Source organism: Hemiscyllium ocellatum, chromosome 5 (assembly GCF_020745735.1).
Source record: "Hemiscyllium ocellatum isolate sHemOce1 chromosome 5, sHemOce1.pat.X.cur, whole genome shotgun sequence".
NCBI classification, from domain to species: Eukaryota; Metazoa; Chordata; class Chondrichthyes; order Orectolobiformes; family Hemiscylliidae; genus Hemiscyllium; species Hemiscyllium ocellatum.
In genome coordinates, this window is record NC_083405.1 from 37,158,136 (window position 1) to 37,183,401 (window position 25,266).

Consider the following 25,266-nt stretch of genomic DNA (forward strand, 5'->3'; position numbering starts at 1 on the left):
CTGTGTCTAACAAAGACTATAACTATGAGCTCCAATTAATGTTTGAGGCTGTGACATTAATTGGTTTGTCTTCATCAAAGCTCCTGGCTCAGTTTACTAGTGAGTTTTGTAATACAAGCAAAGCTTCAGTTTCTTTCTGCCTTTCACCTTGTTTCTGATGTTCACTTTGGACCATCAGAGGAATTTGCTCTGTATGGGTTTATCGTGATCTCTCTTTGTCAGGTTTGCTCTTTCATGTGACCAATCGACGTAACACTGATGGAGTTCCAATCTTCATGAGATTATAAATTCACATAGCCTCTTAGAAACAATTCAAATTACAGACTTCTTATCACCTCAGTGGCTTTTAATCATGTCCTTGGACCAGCATTAAGTGATGCATCGTGACTCATCTTCACACTTCACATGCTATTGATGCCGAGTTTAAGAAATATAAAATCTTGTCCTCAGAGTGCAACCTGCTACAGACAATGGGGTATGTAAGGAAAACAGGAAACTGTTCAGCCTGTTTTAAATAAAAATATGAATCTTACTGCCTAGCTGTCTCCTAGCAAATATTTATGAAAAGACATCTTCACAATCTTAATCAGAAATACTTCAAACTTTCCTGATGTAAACAGTGGACCATAATCTGACACCAACACCTCCAATAACCCATAATTGCAAACTAACTACTCGAATGTTCCATTGTCTTGGCATGTGTAGTTTTTGGTACATTTATTCACTTGTCATGGCTATCAATTAAAATAAAATACAGTTTGCCTTTAAATTCAAAGAGGTCAGCATGTACTCATTTCCACAGTTTCTGTGGTTTTGACGGAACAATGCTGGAACATTTGCAACTCTGAGACATACTTCATAGATTTTCAACAATTCTTCAAATTTTCTATCTACTTTTAGACACCAAAAACTAGCTTCACGCTATTGTTTTTTAACAGAGGTCTCCTGTGTTCTTTTGTTTAAGTCTGTTTTACAATCTATCTTTAAAACTTGGTGGAATGATGAGACTTAAACCCACATAGAAGGCAGCCTTGATCTGTACTCAGTTTATTTCTGTGTGTGAAATATTCCTGTAATTTGTCACCATCACACTATTAGATCTGTGCTTCATGACATAGTTGAGCTTTTTACAGCACATCACATTCCTGTGAGCACCTTCACAAATTTCTCTCGCAATTAAGTAATTCACAGATGTCTCAATGGTCAGAAATGAATCAGTTATCATTACCATGAGAAAGCACTTGAGATTTTCAGCTTTGAGATTGACTCTTGAAGTTGATCTAGGACTTTATTCAACTTTAATGGCCCATCTAACTTTACTGGTTAAAACTCAACTCCCTTATAAAGTTCCATTGGTGCATTTGGACAGGAGAAACAACATGGATTTGATAAGTGTGGAAAAAGACTGAGAAGGCATTTCAATAGACCCCATTCACATGGTTCACTGTCATGGTCCTTTGGCCAGAGGCCAGGAGGGAAGATTTATGAGTGAGAGTGCACGAGGGGCTGGAGTCCTGTTTCAAAGAGTGGGTGAGAGAAGACACCCAGAGGCGTAACTTTTGAAAGGACATCAAAAGTGTAGCTTTAATGGAGGACATGCTAGTTTCCCATCCAAGACCCAAGGAGGCTAACCTACAATGATTACAATTTGTGATTAAAGCTGATGATGTTCATGTTACATTCAGCTCCATCAATTCTTTTGATATCACAGAATCTGTGAATGGAGACAAGGAGTTATGCAATTACTTCCATAGAGAGCAAATGTATTTGGTACAGCTCCCAAGAGTCTGAGTAATTATGTCAACTTGTATGTTGTTTCTCTTACTGGTATGATTCAACAACCCACCTTGTTAACTGAGAGCAATGTGTCTTCAGTCAAGATACTGCAGTGGTATATTCTTCACTGCAGATCATGAGACAGGCCCTTGACAAAATATAGATAATGGAGGATTGGTGATGGAGAACAACCCTTATTCTGAACCATGTGCTAGCACCATGAGGTGCCAGTTGTGAAAATCAGGGCAATACCAAAAGCACTCCCTCCCAACCCTGACTGCCAACTGCTGGCCAAAATATTGCAGTAAGTAAATGACTACTTCAGTTGTGGTGAGGTAGGCAGATTGCCCTAGGTCTTGCCTGCCATACATAAACTTATTGCCAGTTGTTTGATGGTGGGAAGGGCGAGGGCAGCATTTTATACCAGCCTCCATTTCACCTGCAAAGTCTTTAATGAGGGTTTGTCAAATTCTGCTCAGACAGTACCTAAGCTGTACATACAAATATAATGATGAAATCAGTCTCAAGTTCCTAATTTGTCAGACTGCATTGCTTCTGAAAAGCAGGTGCGATACAACATGGAAACAGCGTGCAGTAAAAGAATATAAATATAATTTTAGAAATGCTTAGCAACTCAGCCACCATTATTGGAGAAGTTGAAAAACAAGTTAGCATTAAAAGTTGATTATCTTCCATCGCAACAAGAAAACTCTAGAGGGCTAACTGGTTTAAACCAACACCTTCTCTAGAAACAACAAGGAATGGGCAATAAATGCTGGCTCAGCCAGTGATGCCTACATCTTGTGAGTGAACAAAAAGGCAGAGAGGCAGGGAATTGAGGAAAGAACATTATTACCATCTGAAATACCATCTGGAATGCAGAAAAGACGCTGCTTAAATTGTTGAGTATTTCCAGTGTTTTCTATTTTGACTTTAGATTTCTATTATTCAGTCTTCTGCTTATACAATAATATAATTCAATAAAATAAACCTGAATCTTTCTCACAATATATCAAGCAATTAGATCCAAATGCTAAAATTTGTATGACAAAATGTTTGAAAAGAGTTATTAGGATGTGCTTCATACCAAGAGGTATAAATCTTGAATTAAACTGTTTAAAAAAAAAAGCCACAACTGCAATTTGGCGACTTCAGTTCACAACAAAGGTCAGAGCATTCATGAGGGATGTTTCCTTGACTTATGCAACTCAGGTCAGTATTAAATACATCACTATTATTGCCAGATACTCTGCAGCAGATTACTCGAACAATCGTCGATCTAAGCTAGCTTCTGGCATCATGTATGGGAAGTAACTGTTGAATGCAGACCTCAAAGGAAATTGAGGTTTGTGTCTCCATAAATGCAATGGATTCTCCTTCTAATTTTGACCTGGCTAGAAAGGTTACATAATCCTATTGTTCTCACTTCCAAAAATTGCTACATCTGTGCTTCAATGTTTGTGTTTGTTCTAGTAAGTCTATTTCATTCATTTTAGTCATTGCATTCTTTCATGACGAAATATTTCCTGTGCTGTGCAATATTCATGTCTTACAAAGAACAAAAGAACCACAAAAAGTTTATGGCACAGATGGAAGACATTCAGCTCTTTGATTAGCTGTTTGTTTAAGAATTCAAAAACAAAACCATTTACCCACTTTCTTCCTGTATTATGTATCATTCTCCCAATACGTATTCAATTTTAATTATTAAAATTCAACTTGCCTTTTTAATGATCTTAACTTCTGCATTCACAGTTTGTGTTAATTTGAATAATTATTTGAGACACAATTTGTATTATGCTTTTGAACTGCTAAATCCCTCTGTTAACTCACAATCTGAAATGTTGTTCCATGCTCTCCAGATTACTTGTTTTTTTTCTCTCCCAAAATATTATAATGCTTGGTGCCAAGTGTTTGTATTTACTAGGTATTTCCCTTGTGCATATTCCTTGCAAAATTGCCAATATGTTAAATAGCAAGGAGGAAAGCCTCAGTGTACAGGACAAACTATGGATGGACTGGGCAGATGGGCCAGAACAATGGGAGATGGAGTTAATTGCTGAAAAATTTGAGATGATGCATCTTGGGAGCCTTAACAAGGCAAGGGAGTGCCCATTGAATGGTAGAACCTGAGAAAAGAAGGAAGGTCAGAGGAGCCATCTCCATAGACCTTTGAAGGTAGAGGACAGGTAGACAAGGTGCTCAGGAAGGCGTATGGGGATAGATTGTCTTTTGTTAGTCAAGGCATTGCATACAAGGCAAAGAGATTATGGTGGAACTGCATATAATGTGATGCATGTATGAGGGACAGCACAATGACTCAGTGGTTTAACACTGTTGCCTCACAAAGCCAGCGACCAGGGTTCGATTTCACCCTCAGATGTTTGAAGATTACACATTCTCCCTGTGTCTGCATGGGTTTCCACTGAATGGTCAGTTTATTCCCACAGTCCAAAAGGTATGCAGGTGATGTGGATTGGCCATGCTCAATTACCCATAATGTCCACGAGAGTGCAGGCTAGGTGAATTAGCCATGGGCAGTGTGGGGTTATAGGGATAGGTTGGGTCTGGATCGGATACTCTTCAGAAGGCCAGTGTGGACTCAGTGGGCTGAATGGCTTGTTCCTGAACTTAGTGATTCTATGAATGTTAGTTAAGCCATAGCTGGAATAGTGTGCACAGTTCTGGTCTCCACATAGTAGGAAGAATGTGATTGCACTAGAGAAGGTAAGCAATTACTATAATGTTGCTTGGGCTGGAGGAATTCAGCTATAAAGAGATTCCAGATAGGCTGGGGTTGTTTTCATTAGAAGGTTGAGGGGGGATCTGATTAAGGTATATAAAGTTCTGAGGAGCATAGATAGGGTATATAGGAAAAACCCTTCCCTTTAGTCAAGGGGCCATTAACCAGTGAAACAATTTAAAGGTCAGGCACAGAAGGTTTAAAAGGGATTTGAAGAAAACATCTTTTCACCCAGAAAGTTGGGGGGAAATTGGAACTCACTGCCTGATAAATGTGGTACAGGCATGAAACTTCAAGACATGCAAGAGCTACTCAGATGAGTACTTAAAACTCTAAAGTGTACAGGACTATTGCCCAAGATTTTTTCTTTTTCACTTCTTGGATGTGGGCACTGAGAAGGTGGTGGTGATCTACCTTCTTGAACTGCTGCAGTCCCTGCAATATAACTTGACTCACAATGCCCTTAGGGAGGGAATGGGCTGAAAATGGGATTAAAATAGATCCGTGTCTCATGTCTGGCATGACCATGATGGACCAAAGAGCATCGTTCCATACTGTAAGGACTGCATGGTTTTATGTCATCCGCTGTCAGCCACAATTGACATCTCTGGATTCTGGATTTTGTTTTGGTTGATGAAGTTATGACTGGCTTGTGGTCAGTTTCAATCCTAACAGTAGATCTAAGGTGTAGTCAGAGAAGTTCTCATGCATTTAAGTGGCTGCAAGTGTTTCCTTCTCAATGATAGCATATTATTGCTCTGAGTCAGTGAGAACTTTAGATTACTTGCATAATGGGCCCCACATCTGATCTCTTCATATTGAACCTGAAATAAGACTATGCTCAGATCTATGAATGATCCATCTGCCTTTATTATTATAATTGCAAAGTCAGACTAATGATGTACATGGAACTTGGGTGATTTGATTTGGTCGAATGAGGGGGTGTCCTTGCTCACTCCTGCACCATGTCTGATCTTAATTCAAAATTTGCCTTAAGATTCACTCGCTCAGGCTAAGTATGGCAAGCATTTTCCCATTAAGAATCACTATTCCCACAAACTGCCAGAGAACTGTGATATTCCTGAATGGTGGAAACTTTCTATGGCTTCTGTCTTCTATGGATCTGTCATGGTCCCTGTTGCTGGGTAATGCGGCCCAAAATGTTTATGATTGGCTTTGAGAATTCACTATTTTCTTTCAGGGCCAACCCAGCATGTTATAACACTTTCAAAACTGCATATTCTCTCACCATACTGTACTTTGGTGGATCCATCCATGAATCTATTTTTAATTCATTCACAAGATGTGGGTATCACTACCTGGTCAGCAGTTATTGCCCATCCCTATCTGTCCTTGAGGAGATGGTGGTGAGCTATCTTCTTGAAATGCTGCAGTCCATGTGCTATTGGTAAACCCACAATTCCCAGAGGAAGGCAATTCCAGGATTTTGACCCAGCGTCAGTGAGAGAATGGTGATAGATTTCCAAGCCACATGATGAGGGGCTTGGAGGGGAACTTGCAGGGGGTGGTGTTCCCTTGTATCTACTGCATTTGTCCTTCTAGATGGTAGTGACGATGAGTTTGGGAAATGCTGTTTACGGAACCTTGGTGAATTTCTGCAGTGCATCTTGTAGATGGTACAATTGCTGCTGTTGAGCCTCAGCAGTTGAGGGATTGGATGTTTGTGGATTTGTGACAGTCAAGCAGACTGTTTTGTCCTGGATGGTGTCAAGTTTCTGAAGTATTGTTGTAGCTGTACTCATCCAGGCAAGTGTACATCCATCGCATTCCTGACCTGTGCCATGTAGATTGTGGATAGACTGTAGGGCATTGGGAAGTGAGTTATTTGCTGCAATATTCTTAGCCTCTGGCCTGCTCTTATAGCTTCAGTAACTATATGGCTAGTCAGTTCAGTTTCTGGTCAATAGTAACCTTCAGGAGTTTAGTGATGGTGACATGATTGAATGTCAAGGGGCGTGGTTATCTTGCCACTTGTGGAAAATGGCCAATGCCTGGTGTTTGTGTGGTATGAATATTGCTTACCACCTGTCAGTCAAGCCTGGATATTGTTGAGATCTTGCTGCATTTAAACACGGACTGCTTCAGTATCTGAGGAGTTGTGAATGGTGCTGAACATTGTGCAATCATTGGCGAACGTCCCCACATCTGACCTTATGATGGATGGAAGGTCATTGCTGAAGCAACTAAAAATATGATTGGTCCTTGGACACTGCTCTGAGTACAGCCTGTAGAATGTCCTGAAACTGAGATGTTTGACCTCTAATAATCATAACCATCTTCCTATTTGTCAAGTATGACTCCAACCAGTGGAGAGTCTTACCCCGATTTCTGTTGACTCCAGTTTTATACCACACTTCTACTTGATACCACACTCGGTCAAGTGCGGCCTTGATGTCAAGGGCAACTACTTTCACCTCATCTCTGATGTTTTCGATAACTTTTTGTATGTTAGATATTGTCCATTGGAAAATCTCTGATACAAATGGCTGAATCTGAGCCTGTGCAGAGGTTGTTATGAAGATGGTGAGCAGTTTGGACTCCTCACCTGGAGGGAATTATCAGAACCTGCTGTTCACAACCAACTGGTGAATATTGTTCTCTTTACAAGTTTCACGAAGCTGTCATCATTGGCTGTGTTGCTTGCATTGCATTATTCACAGGTGTTAAATTAACACTATTTCATTGGATTCATTCTGTTGAGGACTTGAACCATAGCAGGACTTCATGTGGCTGATTGAGTGACGGATGAAATAATTCTCTGTTTTTAAGACTGGTCTCAATATCTGCTGTGTATATTAAAAATGGATATGAGGTCTTTCTGAGTATCAAGTGGCAGGTGGGTTTGAAATCAACTTGCAGTTTGATTTACCACACTCTGTTCAGTTTCCCCCGTCACTCAAAGAGTTTAGCAAATTGCTGTTTAAGTTCCTTCACTGATTCTTGTGTGACCTTTGATGCCTGTGTAGGTTTCCTTCCTTGGCTGTGAGGATGGCTGGTTGTGGATAACATGCAGTGATGCAAGGATTTTGTTGTCTGTGTGTATTAACACTACCCAAAGCTAACCTCTGACTTTGAGTCCGACTCCTGCTGCAGTTTGGAGTTTGGCAGCTAGAGATTGCAGGATAATCTTTGGCAGCTGTATAAAGCCAACTTTTAGAACAACTTTTAAGCTCCTATATACAGATTTAAGCATGTGTGATGTCCTTTGTCTTCAATATTGAAGATCAGTGCCCATAACTTCATTAAGAGAATTGGTTCACTTTGTAGAATTGCCTTTAAAAGTAACTGAATTCTTTTTTTGAATGAGGTTTTTTTTATGTAATCCATCGTTAAAAACAACCACTGTTTCTCCAACTGTTGGTTTCAGCAGTGTGGTTGGATCCTTCTTCCTACCTAGAGATCTTCTTTGTACCAGACCATGAAGCTTGGAAGTGATGGTTGGTATGTTTACTGCGAGCTTGGTGTGCTTTCCATTCTGCAGCCTCGAGGCTGACCCCACCCTCGTCCAGCCTGTCGCAGGTCCAGTGCCTTCTGAAGGTGCATGTGTGGGCTATTGTGATAATCATTGCTCATCAAAGCCAAGAACCTTGGGTCCTATTGTGCTGTTTGTGTTAGCTATTAGACTGGTCCACTGACTCCATTGGCCTTAATGTCCTTTGCTTACTGCACTTGACAATCCCTGGGCTTTTTAGACTGTATAAGGTCACCACTTGCCACCCACATAGTAAGATCATTTCTGGGTTGTTGGTAAAAGGTAGTTCACGTCATTGGTAGTGAACATCGGCAATCTTTATTCAGTATAACTATTTATAGGAGATGGTAAGAGAGGACATCTCTAGAACCTCACAGACTTGGGTCCTAGTTCCATGTGATCTGATATTATGGCACAGTTCCTTCTGTACATGTTATCTCACTGTTACTATATAGTTAACCTTTACTCCATAAACACTAACACCACCACATTTAATTCAATTTAAAGAAATCATACTTTGCTTAAGTTTCTATGAATCGTTAATCACAAAATGACTGCTCTTCAGTTGATGTCAATCTCTCCTATTGGTGGCAAAGTAGTTAATGGTCTGGTGATGATCATGTCCAACTGGTTCCCAGCCTGATCTTCAATGTCTCCAACACAACGTGTGGCATGGTTTATTCTGAAAGAAAATATTGAATGCACAACATTTTTGGTATCAGCTCTTTCCCCCAAGTCAATTACCCTTCCCAGGCCATAATGTCTGAGGCAGAAGGACTATGCCCCATGGTCCGTGCCCACTCTTCAGTTGAAATCCTGAGTAAGTGAAGATGGTCTGGCTTAGGGATTCTGCTTTAGCCATGTCACGCTCCTCATAGAACTCGTCTTTTTCTTGTGTAGTTGAAAGCTGCATTGGGTCGTAGGTACTTGAGTTAACTGACCCTGGAAGATCTACAATTGATGTGACTCACAGATACATAGATTCATCTAGTGGCCCATCGAGTCTGCATCGACAGAACTATCCTAAAGTGCACTCGTCCTAATTACCTGCAGGTTCCATATCCTTGAATGTTATGATATTTGAAGTACTCTTCCAAATATTTTTGGAGTTGTAAGGTTTCCAGGCTCCATCACTTTCCCAGGTAGTGCATTCCAGATCCCCATCACCCGTTGAGTGAAAATGTCTTTTGCCAAATTCCCTCTGAACTTTCTGCTCCTTACCCTAAAACCAAGCTCTCTTGAGATTGACTCCTCAACTAAGCGGAACATCTGCTCTCTATTCACCCTGAGCATACCCTCATAATCTTGTACACCTCAATCATGTCCTCCTCAGCCTTCTCTGTTCTGAAGAAAACAATCCAAACCTATCTAGTCTATCCTTATTACTCAATTTTCCCTTCCCAGGCACATCCTGATGAACCTCCTCTATACCCGCTCTCGTGCTATTCCAGTTGTGGCCTAACCAACACTCTGTACAACTCCAACATTACTTTTTTGCTCGTATACTCTGTATTATGACTGATGACAGTTTGACCCTTTTAGCACCTTTTGATCACAGCACTTCATGAACAACTACCAGCTTTAGACTACCACTGAAGTCGGCAGAGCACGTGAGTGGGATTGTTAAGAATTGCTGTCCCACACTCTTATAGTGGTGAGACCTGTACACACATGTTAGACAAGAAAAAGGTTCATGTTAGACAAGAAAACGTTTGGTTTGCCCAGTAGATGGACCCAGTACATGTCATGGTTCAGGGTGTTACCACACAGCCGTCTATCAGCATTGTCACTGTGACACTGGAGTCTGTAATAGTTTCACATACCTACTCGCCACATCTTGGCTGTCGTAGACATTTCCTCACAATTCTTGGAAAGGTAAGATAACCCACTCAGTGTTCCTGGAGTAATTAGCATGCACTCATTACTCATCCGATGATGTTTGCACTGGCTTTGCCCACATTCATTTAATGGGTGATAGACACATGCCCAAAAGCTGAATATTGACTCACAGCCTCCTGGTGTCCATATCTCAACTACATGTAAGCAAGACAAGAAGATGGCTATTTCTGAAGCTGAGAGCAGAGGGAGAGTCACTGGTGTCCATAACACATGGACTGTTTGTTTGGAAAAATCTTTGAAAGAGGCATGTGGAAATGAAAAGCCGAGAGGTTGGCCCAGGGAAAAGAGTGTCAAGAAATTGTGCATCTTAAGCAGATCATCTTCATCCATAGGAAATTCAGCAGACACTGCCTTGCCAAACTGAGCCATGTCAGATGATGCTTAATGCAGAATTGACCACCATGATACAAAGCATTGTTGTTCAAGATGGAAGACTGCCACTAATATTAGTTAGTTCCTACAGAAGTGTTAAAAGTTCTTATGAGTGAAATTTGATTTGTTGCAAGGTTTTCATTATCTTTAATGATCTGGTATGTTCAGGCAATATGGGTGTGAAACTCATCTTTACCTTTAACCAAGTGGGTACACAGCAAAACAGTTCCTTGTTTCAGAATGCGTCTGATTTTCCTTTCAGTGGAAATATAGAGAGAAGGAGTGAAAATGGACTCGGTGACACTGGATTTTTGGATACTATTAATGGCCTTTAGGAGTGCAAAATGGTGCCTGTTGCCTACATACGCATTTCTCATGAAAACTGCACTGGAGATTATCTCAGTAAGTTAGTTAACACTTATACACTTAATGTCAGCTGGAACTATGGAAAGCAGGCAGCTTGTGACATGAAGGCAGTGTGGCCATTTTGAAACTCCAGATGTTCCTTCTCTTTACGTTGCCGAGTTGAACGTAGGTGAAGGACCTCTCGCCAGTGCTTTTGAAGGGAACATCTACTACTTACAGGTTGATTTATTTCTTCTGGCAGTGGCTTTAATTCTACACCTTTTTGGTGCTTTGTGTAGTTGTTTCAAGTTCAAACTGCACAGGGAGTAGTGTGGCAGATATGGAATTACTTATCGCTAACATCAAACATTTGCACACACCAGTTGAATTCAGGCATGAGCCTGATGGTCACCCTTTGAGCTGGAAGACAGTTGATAATGGTCAAGCCTTGTTCAAAATTGGTGCTGGATTATTCAATGCACTTTGACATTGAAAGCTGGCTGTCTGTCCAACTTGTCAACACACCCAGCATTTGTTGCACATTTCTCATTGGTCTTCTGTAGCCTGGAAAAGCGCAGCAGGTCAGGCAGCATCCAAGGAACAGGAGATTTGACGTTTCGGGCATAAGCCCTTCTTCAGGAATGGGCTTATGCCCTCCTGAAGAAGGGCTTATGCCCAAAACGTCAAATCTCCTGTTCTTGGATGCTGCCTGACCTGCTGCGCTTTTCCAGCAACACATTTTCAGCTCTGATCTCCAGCATCTGCAGACATCACTTTCTCCTTCTGTAGACTGAAACACTTCTGTTTTCCTGCAGCAAAACTGGTGGTTTGACCTGACCTATGATGTTGTGGGACTGTCAGCATCGTTGTCCCAACTGCCTGCAGCACTACTGTTTCCAGATACTACCTTAATGTTATCCTCTAAGTTACACTCTGTATCTGTATCTGATCCAAAGACTGTGACTTTGAAATCAAGTGATGGCTTGTCTCATCATTACTCTTGCTCTTGCTGTCTTGTCTGGCTGGGTTTCCTGCACTGGCACCTGAAAAGGTTCAACATGTTGTGAGAGATGAAAATAAGAAATGCGTGAATATACCATTTACAGGTACTGGCATTGGGGGAAATGAGATAGAAAGATTACATAATGCTACCATACATAATGCCACCATTTTTAAAGATTTCAGCCCTGTTGCTAGCCAAGGCTTCAACATTGGTCTTTCTGATATTGGCCTGCATTATCTTATACACAGGGATGTGAAAAAATAGACACACCTCACACACTTCAGTTCCTATTGTTTTCAATTTTGCACCACCTTGTCCTATAAGTGTGAAGGAAGCATGTAAGGGATTGTTATGCAACCTGTTTGGGTGATGTGACTGTGAGGGCTGCATAGCTGGCAGAATGTACTCTTGTACTGTGGTCTGGAGAGTAACTGCTGTCATTTGGTAGTTGGGATAGTTAGCTGCAATCAGTTCTTCGATCAAAGCTGAGACAATGGATCTGACAATCAGTGGTGAAGAATAGATCATGAGAGAGTTTTGTCAAGAAAAGACACATGTTCTACGTAACATGGTAAAGATTGGTGCAGGTTAACAATGGGTACAATTAATATCAAGTAGTTAGGCATAAAACAGCTATTTAGAGGTAGGTATGCCATGTCTGTCTCTATCGGGAACTTGTACAATGCTAACACTCAAAGACTGTGTGACATCATCAGACTGGGTGGAGCTAAATGCAATTTCAATATTAACTCTTTCAGAACAGTTAACTCACACAATATCTTTTCCCAAGCTTTATTTTCTCATAGTTATTATACATTCATGTATAATAACCATTTCCATGTTTGTTATTACTCCACCTTCCCCTGCACCAAATCTCAGGCTTCACAAATGTAGGAAGGCTGGAGGATCTGCAAGCCTTCCAGAATGCATTCCTTTCTGATTTGGTAAGTTTCCACATTGAGGACTGTTGACCTTGATTCTGATTTTCTGTTAAACATTTCTTCCGCTGGAGGATAATTCACCTTTTTGAAGTCTTTCGCAGAGGTTGCTGTTTCTGATAAAATAGAAAATTGGTCCATTACATTCTCGGGAGTACCCTTAATCTCCCAAATTTCCTTTGCAGGTGAACGCTTGCCTAATTGTTGCCTTAACCTCACCTGGGGGACTTAAATATCATGAATATTTATCATGGAGGACAGCTGTACTTCCTCCCTGGATTTCTGGAGCAGGCAATCACATTTTGATTTGTTGAAGTATTTCTTTTATCAGTATCCTGGATGTTCAGACCAAACATTTTCTTTTTGACCATGTCTGGAATCAGTGTACTTACGTCTGGCTTCCATGGGGTCATATGGAGTTCATCTCCATTTTGTTGAACCAAATACTTCCCGTCAGTATACTGATTCATCAGATTTGAAATACTTAAGCTCTTTGATTCAACCTGCTAATAAGGTTGCATGTTGTTATTCACTCTTGGTGTTACCTTTTTGGGAAATGGCTCAGTGGTTACTACTGCTGCCTCAGAAAGCCAGGAATCTGGGTTTGATTCCAGCCTTGGGCGACTGTCTGTGTGGAGATTGCACATTCTCCCCCTGTCTGCATGGGTTTCTTCCGGCCATTCCAGTTTTATCCCACAGGTGCAGTGTTAGGTGGATTGCCCAGGGTTGTGCAAACTAGATGGATTAGCCATGGGAAATGCAGGATGACGGGGATAAGGCAGTGGGATAGGTTAGGGTGGGATGCTATTCGGATGAGTCGGTTGGACCCAATGGGCCAAATGGCCTGCTTCCACATGGTAGGGATTCTATGATTCAACCAAGACGCTGGAATATTGCTGCTCATTCAGCATCATCACTGTCATTGTTACTGACAATTCGGCTTTGAGAGACCAAAACTCTTTAGTAAGAATAGGAATGACAAAAATTTTCATCAGTCCTGTAAAATCTGTAACTTACTTCCTGATGGAAGATTTTAACAATGCCATCAAGGATAATTTCAGCAGCTGCTTTCTTCTATTTGAACTATACCATAAGTGTAGGAAATCCAGTCAAATCCATTGCAAGTTTCTCCTTCACTGTGTGATTGACAATGGTTCATTTCTCAACGCGTTGTTCTTGGGAAAGTAGCTGGGCCTCTCCTGCTATCACAAGGATGTTGAAGCCAAGAAATGTGTGCAGCCCAATGGCAAGGAGTGCTGAATGTGATCCACATACACATATTCAGCTTCCATATGCTGCTTGTGTTGTGTGGTACAAGTAGCATGCCTTTATTCTTCAGCGGTTTACCACTTGGATCATATATTTCATCTTTGTACTCTGTACCATCTGCTTCTTCAGCCGTGGTGTCTGATTGAGCAAGATAGTGACACTCATTCCTGTATTAAAATTCAATGAACACAATGTCTATTGATATAAATAAGCTTTATGAAACTTGAGTTGTTTGAGTCACTAATTTTGTGTGACGTGTTAATTTCAATAGGAATGTCACTGTTATGTTTAACAATGCAGGTGTATGGGTATCTTTCCTACTGGGGATGATCTGATAACATAACCTTTTCATGAAAGTAAGAATTTGGTTTTATGTAGTTTTGAAATGGTGTACTATTAAAGCAGATCCTCTGGAAGTGAGCTACAGTCATGTAGTTGTGGCATGCTTTTGTTAAGACTGGGTTTTATCTACATTTGTGAGACTTTATTGTTCTATCACATTTATACTGGCTTTTAGTATCTACTGTTTAGCTTACTCTCTGCATTGATTATCATATGGCTTCGTTCAAGGAATTAGGTTCTGGTGCTTTCCGAAGGTAGGATTATTGTTCTTCTCTCAGCATCTTTCTGGTTTTAGCTTCAAGCAAAAATTGAATAGTTTTCTCCAAAGTTTAATCTTCACTGGGTTGTAAGAAATCTGATGAAGACTCATCAATAATTCCAGCAACAATTCTGTAACTTATGATAAAATCACAGATTACAGTTTTCCTCTGAGCTTCAGAGGTCATTAATTAAATTAATTATGGAAGCTAAAGTGTTTTTGTTAAATCTTGCCCATTTAAGAGTTTTGTTTGATCTCCAATAAGTAATTATCAGCTTTTACAATATCGTTAAAAGTACCTGTATCTTCATTAATATTTTGATGATTTATAACTTCAATCTCTATAATATCCATTTAATGCAAATGGGTATTCCTTTGTTCAGCTTCATATTTAGTGTTTAATTTTGAAGCAATTATATATCTTTCATATTGCCTTCTCCAAGATATAAATTCCTGAGTTCTGTTTGACCCATGGCTGATATTAAATCACTTTGAGGATATTATTTATCCTTCTACTTCTTAATGTGTTTATTCATAATTATTATTTTAAAGCTGTTTTAGATCTGTCGCATCTCAATACTGTTTGCAATCTGTTGTCTTCAAGCTTGTATTCCTGATCAATGTGAATTAAACACTTCAATTAAATATTGTAAATTCTGCTGTCTGAAGGTTTTTGTTTGGTCTTTTCCCCTCCATTCAGATTATTTAACTCTATAGTACAACAATAATGTAGGATAGTCTTCAAATAAAGTATTTAATTCTGTAACTAGCTATACTGTAGCGTACAAACAGTGTACCTCTTTATTGCTTGCTTGGGTGGTGGATGTTGGGGGGTGGGGGAGAGCTGGTGGTGTGCTTTCCACCGTTTTGCTTTTAAAACAGCGGATTCCGCTTTCTGCCAATAAGATTGAAGTTTGGACATTTTTCCTGGGGTAAAACGGATGCTACACTGACACGTAAAGCTGACTACACAATGCACACCCCTTTGTAAAATTTCAAACAAGCTTCTATCTTCTAACCTTTGTGGCCCTTACCATTAAAATCACAGTTTATGTTATGATTGTGCTGATTTCTAAAAGTCTGAAACTTTTTTAACTTTTGTTAAACTTCTCCTTTAAATCTTCCAAATTTTGACATCATAAATAAATTGTACCCTCTTTTAAAATACTGCAGCTTTGGTATAAACTATTTTTCTGCCTCTTGCGCTGCTGCTGTAGGTGTGCCTCTTGAAACCTACTCTAATGGCAGCAATGTTTGTTTCAACAGGTAAGTGCTCCCATTTACTGGGGTTCCTTTCCAGTCTGATCTTTCTGCCATGATTGAAAGCTTTCTTTGATTGCAGTCAGTGATATCTAACTTTGCTTCTGGGGCTACCAATTGCTCTGTCAGTAACTTCTCTCAAGGTCTTTTTCCAACATGGAATCCGTTTCCAAGTTTCACCATATTTCAGATGCTGCCCACTGCTTGCTGCTTTTCATGTTTTAGCTGCTGACTGTGCCTTCCTAAAATGGTAATACTCTTAAAAGTGGCATACTCATCAGTCTTGAGCAATGTTTACTTCTGGGTTGAATACATCCTCTCCACTGTTATTACCTTCAGGTGCTGCAACAAAACTGCCCACCTTTGATCATCACATCATTGTTCAATGCCACCATTCCTCCTTTCTATGCTGCATCTATAAACCTAATTATCAATGGTAGCAAATAGACTGCTAGGAAATTCTTAATAAGAAGCGGCACTTGTCTAGGATTACATGATAGTATTAGGTATAAGAAACATTCATCAATTAAGCATAATTACAGTTATTAGGAGCCAGGTATGTCACATGTGTGCAAAACTATTCATTTCTATCGAATGGAGACTATGTAATACCATCAGGTTGGATGGAGACAATGCAACTTCAGCATTAACTCTTTCAGAACCATTACTTATACAGCATATGGAAATATTGGTACGAGGCTGCCAAAAACATGTGAAGTTGGGTGAAGTTCAAGAGCCTTAGGTATATGTCTTAGTCAATATGAATTTTCCATAGGGGGATGATAGGTATGTGGTGAATTTTTAGCAGCTGGCATTATATGTACCTTTGGTAGTCTATGGCAGTGGGTGGCACAATGGCACAGTGGTGGGCAGCACGGTGGCACAGTGGTTAGCACTGCTGCCTCACAGCGCCAGAGACCCGGGTTCAATTCCCACCTCAAGCGACTGACTGTGTGGAGTTTGCACATTCTCCCCGTGTCTGTGTAGGTTTCCTCCAGGTGCTCCGGTTTCTTCCCACAGCCCCAAAATGTGCAGGTTAGTTGAATTGGCCATGCTAAATTGCCCATAATGTTAGGGGCAGGGGTAAATGTAGGGGAATAGGTCTGGGTGGGTTGCGCTTTGGCGGGTCGGTGTGGACTTGTTGGGCCGAAGGGCCTGTTTCCACACTGTAAGTAATCTAATCGAAAATGAATTCAACGATCTTGACTTCCCTCCTAAGATGTGCAGGCTAGCTTTAAGCAATGCTAGCAACTCACAATGTTGGGAATATAACTGGTGCATGCAGCCAGTGAACAGCAGAAATTATGATAATAATCAGGCAAAGTATATAGTTATCATCCATTGTGATCATCAGATCTATTTTCAAGAATGCCCAATTTGTTGTGATTGGAACCAGTCATTATGATGTACAAATATTGCATGAGAGTAAAGTCAACCTGTCCCAGAGATTCTGATCTTGATTGAACATGTTTGAGCTTTTACAGCTGTTGACTTTTAAATCAGAGATCTGGAACCATCAACTCACTGGTAACTATGGTAACTCAAAATGTCCAGTTCGACAAAGATTCTGGCAAAAACACAAAATGAAGTAGGCTAGTGGCTCAATGCTTTTGACGATATTTCTGGACTGACCATTCACATAACTGCTATAAAGTCTTGCTGTAGACCTATTTTGGCCAAGACATTGTGCGTGTGATTTTGTAGAAAGGAATTTATTGCAACATCGATCTGAGAAAGCACAAGTTGTTTTCTGACAGTACAGACTTGTTATCCCTGTTGCCTGCACTGTGCTCATTATAAATTCCAAAAGGATCATCTACCAGTCAGACCTGACAAGTCACTAGACCCCATGCCGGTCTTGTAGAATACCTGTTATTATTCTTCTACTTTTAGTGTACCTGCATTCTCCTATTTGCTGAGCTTCTCTGAGATGAAATTGCAGCTGGATTCTTATCCAGTAATAGATTCTTAAGTCCCAGTGATTAGAAATATCAGAATGCAGGGCGCCAGGAGGAAAGCCAGTTAATCCAGTGGTATTGCGATCATCTGTTTTATCTGGTATTGAAATGAGACTAACTCCCACAAGGGATAAAGCAATCTGATATCTCAAATATTTCTGATAAAGTCAAACAGTATTTGAGTAAAAACCTTAAACACAATAATCTTTAAAGCAGCACACTTAGAACAAAGGAGTTTGGAAAAGGCCAAAGTATACACTGAAACCTATTTCTAATAACCACCTTAGGGAACAATCTTCTGGGTCTTTAAGACTCTATATACATGCTCTTTGTTAGCAATGGAGGGAGAGGACAGAAGTTATTTCAATCAAGTACACTTCAGAGAACTGACATTGAAACAACAGTTGAGAGGATATATTCCATTATGCTAGCTACAATGCAGATGGAAAAGTCCAATTTGAGGAATTTATTGGCTGTGATTATATTTTATCACTCTTCATTATGTTAAGATGTATTCTTGCAGAGGGTGGTGCAGGAATGGAATGAGCTGCCAGAGGAAGTGATGGAGGCTGGTACAATTGCAACATTTAAAAGGCATCTGGATGGGTATATGAATAGGAAGAGTTTGGAGGGATATGGGCTGGGTGCTGGCAAGTGAGACTAGTTTGGAATGGAATATCTGGTTGGTATGGACAGGTTGGACCAAAAGGTCTGTTTCCATGCTGTACATTTCTATGGCTCTATGACTCCATTGCTGATCCCAGCATATGAATACAGTTAAACAACCTGTAATGGCTTAGATAGGCACCTCCACCTGATTTCCTGTCATCCCAACACTCTCATTACTCATTCCCTTTCCCTCACTCTCCAGGTTTTCCTGGTTGCCAGGCACTGATCTACCTAATCCCAGTTTCCTGCCAAATCTGACTAGAATTTTGACTACCTGACAGACAGGGAATGGAATTCTAATGAGATCTGCTAAATTTGGTAGGATTTATGTTCTTCTGATATTTTCAAGTGTGGTAAGTGCTGATAGACATCCTTCATCCTCTTAGTAGTTAACAGAGCAATGAAGAGTACAAAATTTCCCAACTGAATTTTTGCAACAGAATGTTTAAATGACCAAGAAGTAGATTGGGAGTTGGGTTGGCTGGCTTCCAAACATTTAGATTTGATTTAGCATGGCTTCCGAGGATGACTAGATAGCCTCTACTAATAAAAAACAGCTCTTGAGAAGGAATGATGAATACCTACAGCCTATCTTTCTCTGGCATTCTGGTCAACCAAAGACAAGATTTGTAGATCACTTAAAGTTGTGGTCTGGAGTCCTGATACTTGGACTCAGGACTTATTTTCAAAGTCTCTCACTTTATTCAACAATCCCGAGTGAAAGCTAGATTTCACTCTTGTCTGGGTCAACAACCACCTTCCCACCTCCACTTTCCAGATATTTTTAAGTTAACCTGTTCAGAGATGTTCTTGCACACCTTTGGAGTTTTCTGGCCCAAAGATAGGGACGCTATAACTGCACCAGATGAGCCTACTCCGCTCTGTCTGACTTATTGCCTAGAAAGTAATCTGAATCAGAATATCCTGCATTGGTGAGTATGCCAATGGAATGAGAACACAATCTAATAAAGGAAGCTTCCACTGACCCCTGGCCCTGTCAGGAGATGTGGTCTGAGTTGGCAAGTTGCTGAAATTAAACTGAGATGTGCAAGTATAAACTATACCAGTAAAGTATAAACATCAAGATGAAATATCCCAAACTTGCTATGCTTTCCTTCCAGTTTCACATTCCAGTGTAACCGAATGAATTTCAGCTAACTTGAAAACATTGAAAGCAGCTGTGACAAAATCAGGTTTAAAAATCAAGACACTTCATTTCCTTCAACATCCAGACTGTAATTTTGAAAGGAATTTGATGTGCAATATGTTGATTATATAGCAAGTTGTAAATGAACAAACACAGGAATCTGAAAACCTATCACCCATATCCCCATGGATATGGCGGCCATTTTAGAGTCATAGAGATGTACAGCATTTCACTTTATATTGTTGTATTTCCTTCAATACAACAGCACAAAGTGCTTTGAGACATGCTTAGGTTACAAAGGGTGCTATGTAAATGCATTCAATCTTTGCCAGACCAACTTGTCCTTTTTAAAAAAACAAAAATCTGGCTTTTTTTTTGGAGAGCAAGCATGTATTTATACATTCCTACACAAATACTTGTATGGGCATCTTCATCTACAAAGCAAAGCAGCAGGGTGATAAAAATTAAAATGCTAGTCCTACTGTTTCTCAGCATTATCATCTCATTCCTCTTATTTATACATTATGAAAAAACACCTTATATTTATGTACTGTCTTTCAGAACCTTGAGATGTTTTACAGTAAATGAAGTATTTTTGAAAAGTAGTGATTGATGTAATAGAGAGAAGTGTGGTAGTTTGTACACAGCATGGTTTCCCAAGGTGAGTGAAATAATGAGCAGATAAGGTGTTTTTTGTGATTAAATAGGAAGCGGGAATCACAGAGAATTGTCGAAGAAAATCATGACTGTGTGAGCATTTTGCATTCGGAATAGAATCATTGAATTATGTGCAGAAAATGTTTTCATGGTTGTGGAACATCAATTATTGGAAAATCATGGTGTTTCTTTGGCTGCATAGGGACAAGAAGCCTTTTTTAAGAATTCGAGTTAATTTTAGCCAAGTTGACAGTGATCAAGGTGGCAACTCACCAGCTTCTTCATAAACAAGGCTGCGGGTGTTTAAAACTCGTGACTTGGATTACCTACCCCCACCTCGATACCCAGAGCCACTACTTTCACGAGCAGTGCTGTTTTGCTTTTGCGTAAGGGGCTTATGCAAAACACTGAGGGCAAAATTTCTGAACTGCATTGGAAGTTGGAGCTGAAAAAGGAAGGATGAAAAATTCAGATCAGAGGCATCTGTCTGTATGTTCACGCCTCTGGTCAGTATTTGAAGTGACAGGTTCGGGAGGTGATTGTTCTATGTCTTGCAGATGATTGATAAAGCTCAATAAGGTGAATATTCAAAGGTACCTCGACCTTTCATGTTCCTTACCATCAAATCAGCCAAAACCCAATCAATACATGGAGGTTGACTCCTGGTACCAGACTGGGGTTCCAGTATTGGTTCAGATTACTTCCCCACAGTCTATCCCACAGCCACTTTTGTTTCTAAGGTAATTAAAACAATTCCCAGAAAAGGACTTCTCTGTCTTTAGGCACCCACTCTTCCACCGACAGCACCTTCTGCTACTGATGGTTAGCCTGCTGGTGTCTGAATGCTAAGGACCTTTAGGGGCGGCACGGTGGCACAGTGGTTAGCACTGCTGCCTCACAGCGCCAGGGACCTGGGTTCAATTCCCGCCTCAGGTGACTGACTGTGTGGAGTTTGCACGTTCTCCCCGTGTCTGCGTGGGTTTCCTCCGAGTGCTCCGGTTTCCTCCCACAGTCCAAAGATGTGTGGGTCAGGTGAATTGGCCATGCTAAATTGCCCGTAGTGTTAGGTAAGGGGTACGGGTGGGTTGCGCTTTGGCGGGTCGGTGTGGACTTGTTGGGCCGAAGGGCCTGTTTCCACACTGTAAGTAATCTAATCTAATTGGCCTTGCAGTCTTGGAAGCACAATGATTGGTCTTAATTAGACAAGACTCCCAAATGTGGCAACTTAAATGGCCTTATCAAAAATTTCCCTTTGTTTCAAATCCATGATTAGTTCCAAGGGTAGGATTAGGACCCTAATATCTGCAGAAGGTGTGAATTCTGGATACCAGTCAAGTGAGCGCATCTTGTTTGTAATGCGCTGGCAAGTTGGAGGCTTTGGCATGTGTTTAAGGCACAAAAAGAGGACAGGGAATATGGATGCAGATGTATTGAAGCTCAGATAACATACTTCATGTAAGCTTAGGAGCCAAATGGGTTTGGCCAGGGGCACTCAGCTCCTAATTTCATAACCTTCATTCAATCCCGGATAAAAGAGCTGAATTCCAGAGGCAAGGTGAAAGTAACTGCCGTTGATATTGAGGTTGCACTTGATTGAATATGGCTTCACTGAGCTCTAGCAAGAGTAGAATGAATGGAAGTTAGGGAAAACTCTGCACTGGTTGGTATCATAGTTAGCACTAAGGAAGATAATTGTCGTTGATTGCTTGAAGCCAGGCCATGGACATATTTCTGGAGTTCCGCAGGCTAGTGTCATAGGTCCAAACATCTTTGGCTAACCTTCCTTTTATCATAAGATCAGAAGTGGGCATGTATGTTATTGTTCAGCACCATTCCTAACTCCTTAGGTACTGAATCTAGTTGTATCCATCTCTGGAAAGACTGGAATGTATCCAAGTTTGAGCTACCATTTGGTAAATAACATGTGCACCACACAAGTGCCAGGCAATTGCTACCTCCAACAAGATAGAATCTAATCAGTTCCCCCGACACTCAACTGCAATAGCATCACCAAAATGCACACTATTAACTTTCAGGGATTACCACTGACCTCAAACCGAACCAACCGTACAAAGACTATGGCTACGTTAGCAGGTCAGAGGTTGAGACGTCTGCAATGAGTAACTGACCTCCTGCCTCCGAAATGCATGCCCACTATCTGCAAGACACAAGTCAAAAGAGTTTATGAAATACTCTCCACTTGCCTGAATGAGTGCAGATCCAACATCACTTAAGAAGCTTGTCATCTTCCAGGACAGAGTTGCCTGCTCGATTGGCACCAAATCTGCTACCTGCTACCTTCAGTATTAACTCCCTCCACCACTGATGCACAGAGGCAGCAGTGTGCACAATCTACAAAGTGCATAGCTGCAATTCACCAAGGCACCTCCAAATGAACCTTACAAACCTGCAACCTTAACCATCTGAAATGACAGGGCACCAGATGCATATGAACACCACCCATATTCAAAGTCCCCTCCAAGTCGCTTTCCATCCTGACTTGCAACTATATCACTGTTCCTTGGCTTTCACTGTATCAAAATCCTGGAGCTCCCTTTCCCATTGTACTGTGGGTCTGCTATATCCCAAAGACTGAAGTTATCCAAGAAAGTGGCCTACAGCCAATCTCTCAAGGGAAGTAAGGATCGGCAATAAATTCCAGCATGGTTAGTTGCACCTACATATGAGAGCAGGAATAGATCACTCAGTTCTTTGAGCCTTCTCCACCATTCAATATGATCATGGCTGACTGGTTATTCAGCATTTTCACTTTCCCTATGACTTGTCATCCCTTTGCTTAACAAGAATCAACTGACATCTGCCTTAAAATATTCAAGGACTTTGGAATTCTCTTCCTTAAAAGGTAGTGTAGCAAAGATTCAAAATCCTCTATGGAAAGAAACCAGTCTTTACCTGTGTTTTAATTGAGTGATCTTTTATTTTGAGATTTTGACTCTAGTTCCAGATTGTCCGACAAGAGGAAACATCCTTTCCACATCACCCCACCAAGATCCCTCAAGGTCCTACATTTCATCCAGGTCACCGCTTACTCTTTTGAACCCCTGTCAATACAAGTAACTGTTCATCATAAGACAAGCTGCCCATTCTACATATAAGTTTAGTGAACCTTCACTAAATTGCTTCCGAGACATTAAATGCTTCCTTAAATAAGGAAACTAAGACAGTACACAGTAGTGCAGGTATGATCTCACCAATGCCGTCCACAGCTGATGTATAACATCTCTATTTTCCTTCCGATAAAGAATAAGTCATTCTATTAACTTTCGAAAAACCTGTTGTAACTATATACTGACCTTTTATGATTCATGCATTAGGACATCCAGATTCCTCTGCACCTCCGAGCACTACTGTTAGTTAATGTGCTTTTTTGCTAAATCTTCCTGCCAAAATTGCTAATTTTATATTTTCCACTTTAGAGTCCATTTGCCAGATCTTTGCCCACTCACTTAACCGAATTATATATTTCTTTGTACCTTCCTCATGTCCTCTTCATCGCTTTCTTACCTGTCTTTGTGTATTCAGCAAATTTAGCAACCATACCTTTCAGTCCTTCGTCTAAGTGATTTATTATAAACTGTAAAATGTTGGGCCCCAGCACTAATCCCTGAATGATTAAAACAAAATTTGGATCAGTGCTTTGTCTATCTTTGGTAGTTGGTGGGGAGAGATCTGGAAGAGTTTCTGTGTCATCTAGAAAGAGAAATAAGCAATATTTAACTTTAAGTTGAGAGACGTATAAAGCTATGAGTTGTGGCACACAAGTTCAAACATTCATGTTACCTGAAAAACCATTTTGGACATGTTTTGTTTAAAAAGCCTGGAGGCAGGGACAGAACCGAAATGGATGACCTGGCAATGACAATATTATTTATGTTATAATTTTCATGCACTTTAGCAGAAACCAAGTATGGACTAATGTACAAGCAAGGGCTGTATGGGTACAAGGCTGTTTTAGTAAATGAGAGACATCATTTTGGACAGTTCAGAGTATCAAGTTTCCCCCTGACTTAGGAGGTTGTGTTACGAATATATTTAGTGAAAGTTTCATCCTGTTAGCCTGGGAGATTCTGCAACAAAAGATCTCCAACGTAAGATTGTAATGGCAACAGAATGAAAGGAGTCTTCAGTGGAAGTGCATTTTTTTTATTCCAGGGAGCAGTTTGCAGTGTATTATTTTCCAAGATAGAGAAGTCGAGACAGTGACTATTGCAGCATTCAAGGGGAATGTAGATAAATATTTCAAACAGATGAAGGCAAACAAGATGACAAAGTGAACAAGGGCAGTGCAATTACTCTTTGATTGCTCTGAGTCAACGCAATGGGACAGATGGTCTCCTTTTATGTGAAAAAATGATATTATTCTAATGCAGGTCACTGATCTCTTAAGCGTACAGGATATTGAAACATGAGCTTTTTGAGCCAGGTTAACAAGCTCTCTTAAGTTGTTTTTTTTGCCAATATCTTCAGTAACACATTTTCAATATTAGAAACAGATGTTAGAAATTTGTAACTCTCTTTCTCGGTACATGAGGGTTTCCACTTAGTATCTGTTTCAAATTTCATTTTATGAAATTCTTGTGACTAGAAACAGCCAAATAGACCAGAATTAAATGTGCATGAGGACCATCACTCTTGTAAAGTCTCTTGTATTGAGAAAGTCTAATGTGAGCACAGATTTCTGAAAGAAACTTGATTCTTCTGCAAATTCAATTTGATAGTGTTCTGCCTACATATCAAGTTCAGCAAAGTGTTTAGCACTGTTCACTTTCTGTGCACAGCTGGTATTAAGTATTTTTCTCTCTCGTTATATTATACCAGTAAAGTGCTGTGCTTGTTGGACATCTGAAATAACAGCAGAAAGTGCTGGAGAAATTCAGCACATTTGGCAGCATCCATGAGATGAGAACAGAGTTTACATTTCAAGTTCAATTTGACTCTACTTTGCAACGTTGCATTACTTGGAGGGTTGGTGATTGCTATCAAGACAGACTCTAATCTGAATATTGCTCTTGGTTTTCTCGACAACTTGCATGTGTGAGCCCCAAAAATGTCATGCTTTTGCTTGCAGACTTCCTTCAGTGTTGCAATTTTCCAAGATTAGTTCAAGTGAGCAGT

At 40.4% G+C, this 25,266-nt stretch overlaps 1 protein-coding gene across 6 annotated transcripts in view; it reads left to right on the forward strand.

The window, feature by feature from the left end:
- Positions 1 to 25,266, forward strand: part of LOC132815661 (zinc finger protein 385D-like) — a 377,769-nt gene that overhangs the window by 236,817 nt on the left and 115,686 nt on the right. The gene's annotated exons all lie outside the window — the stretch shown is intronic.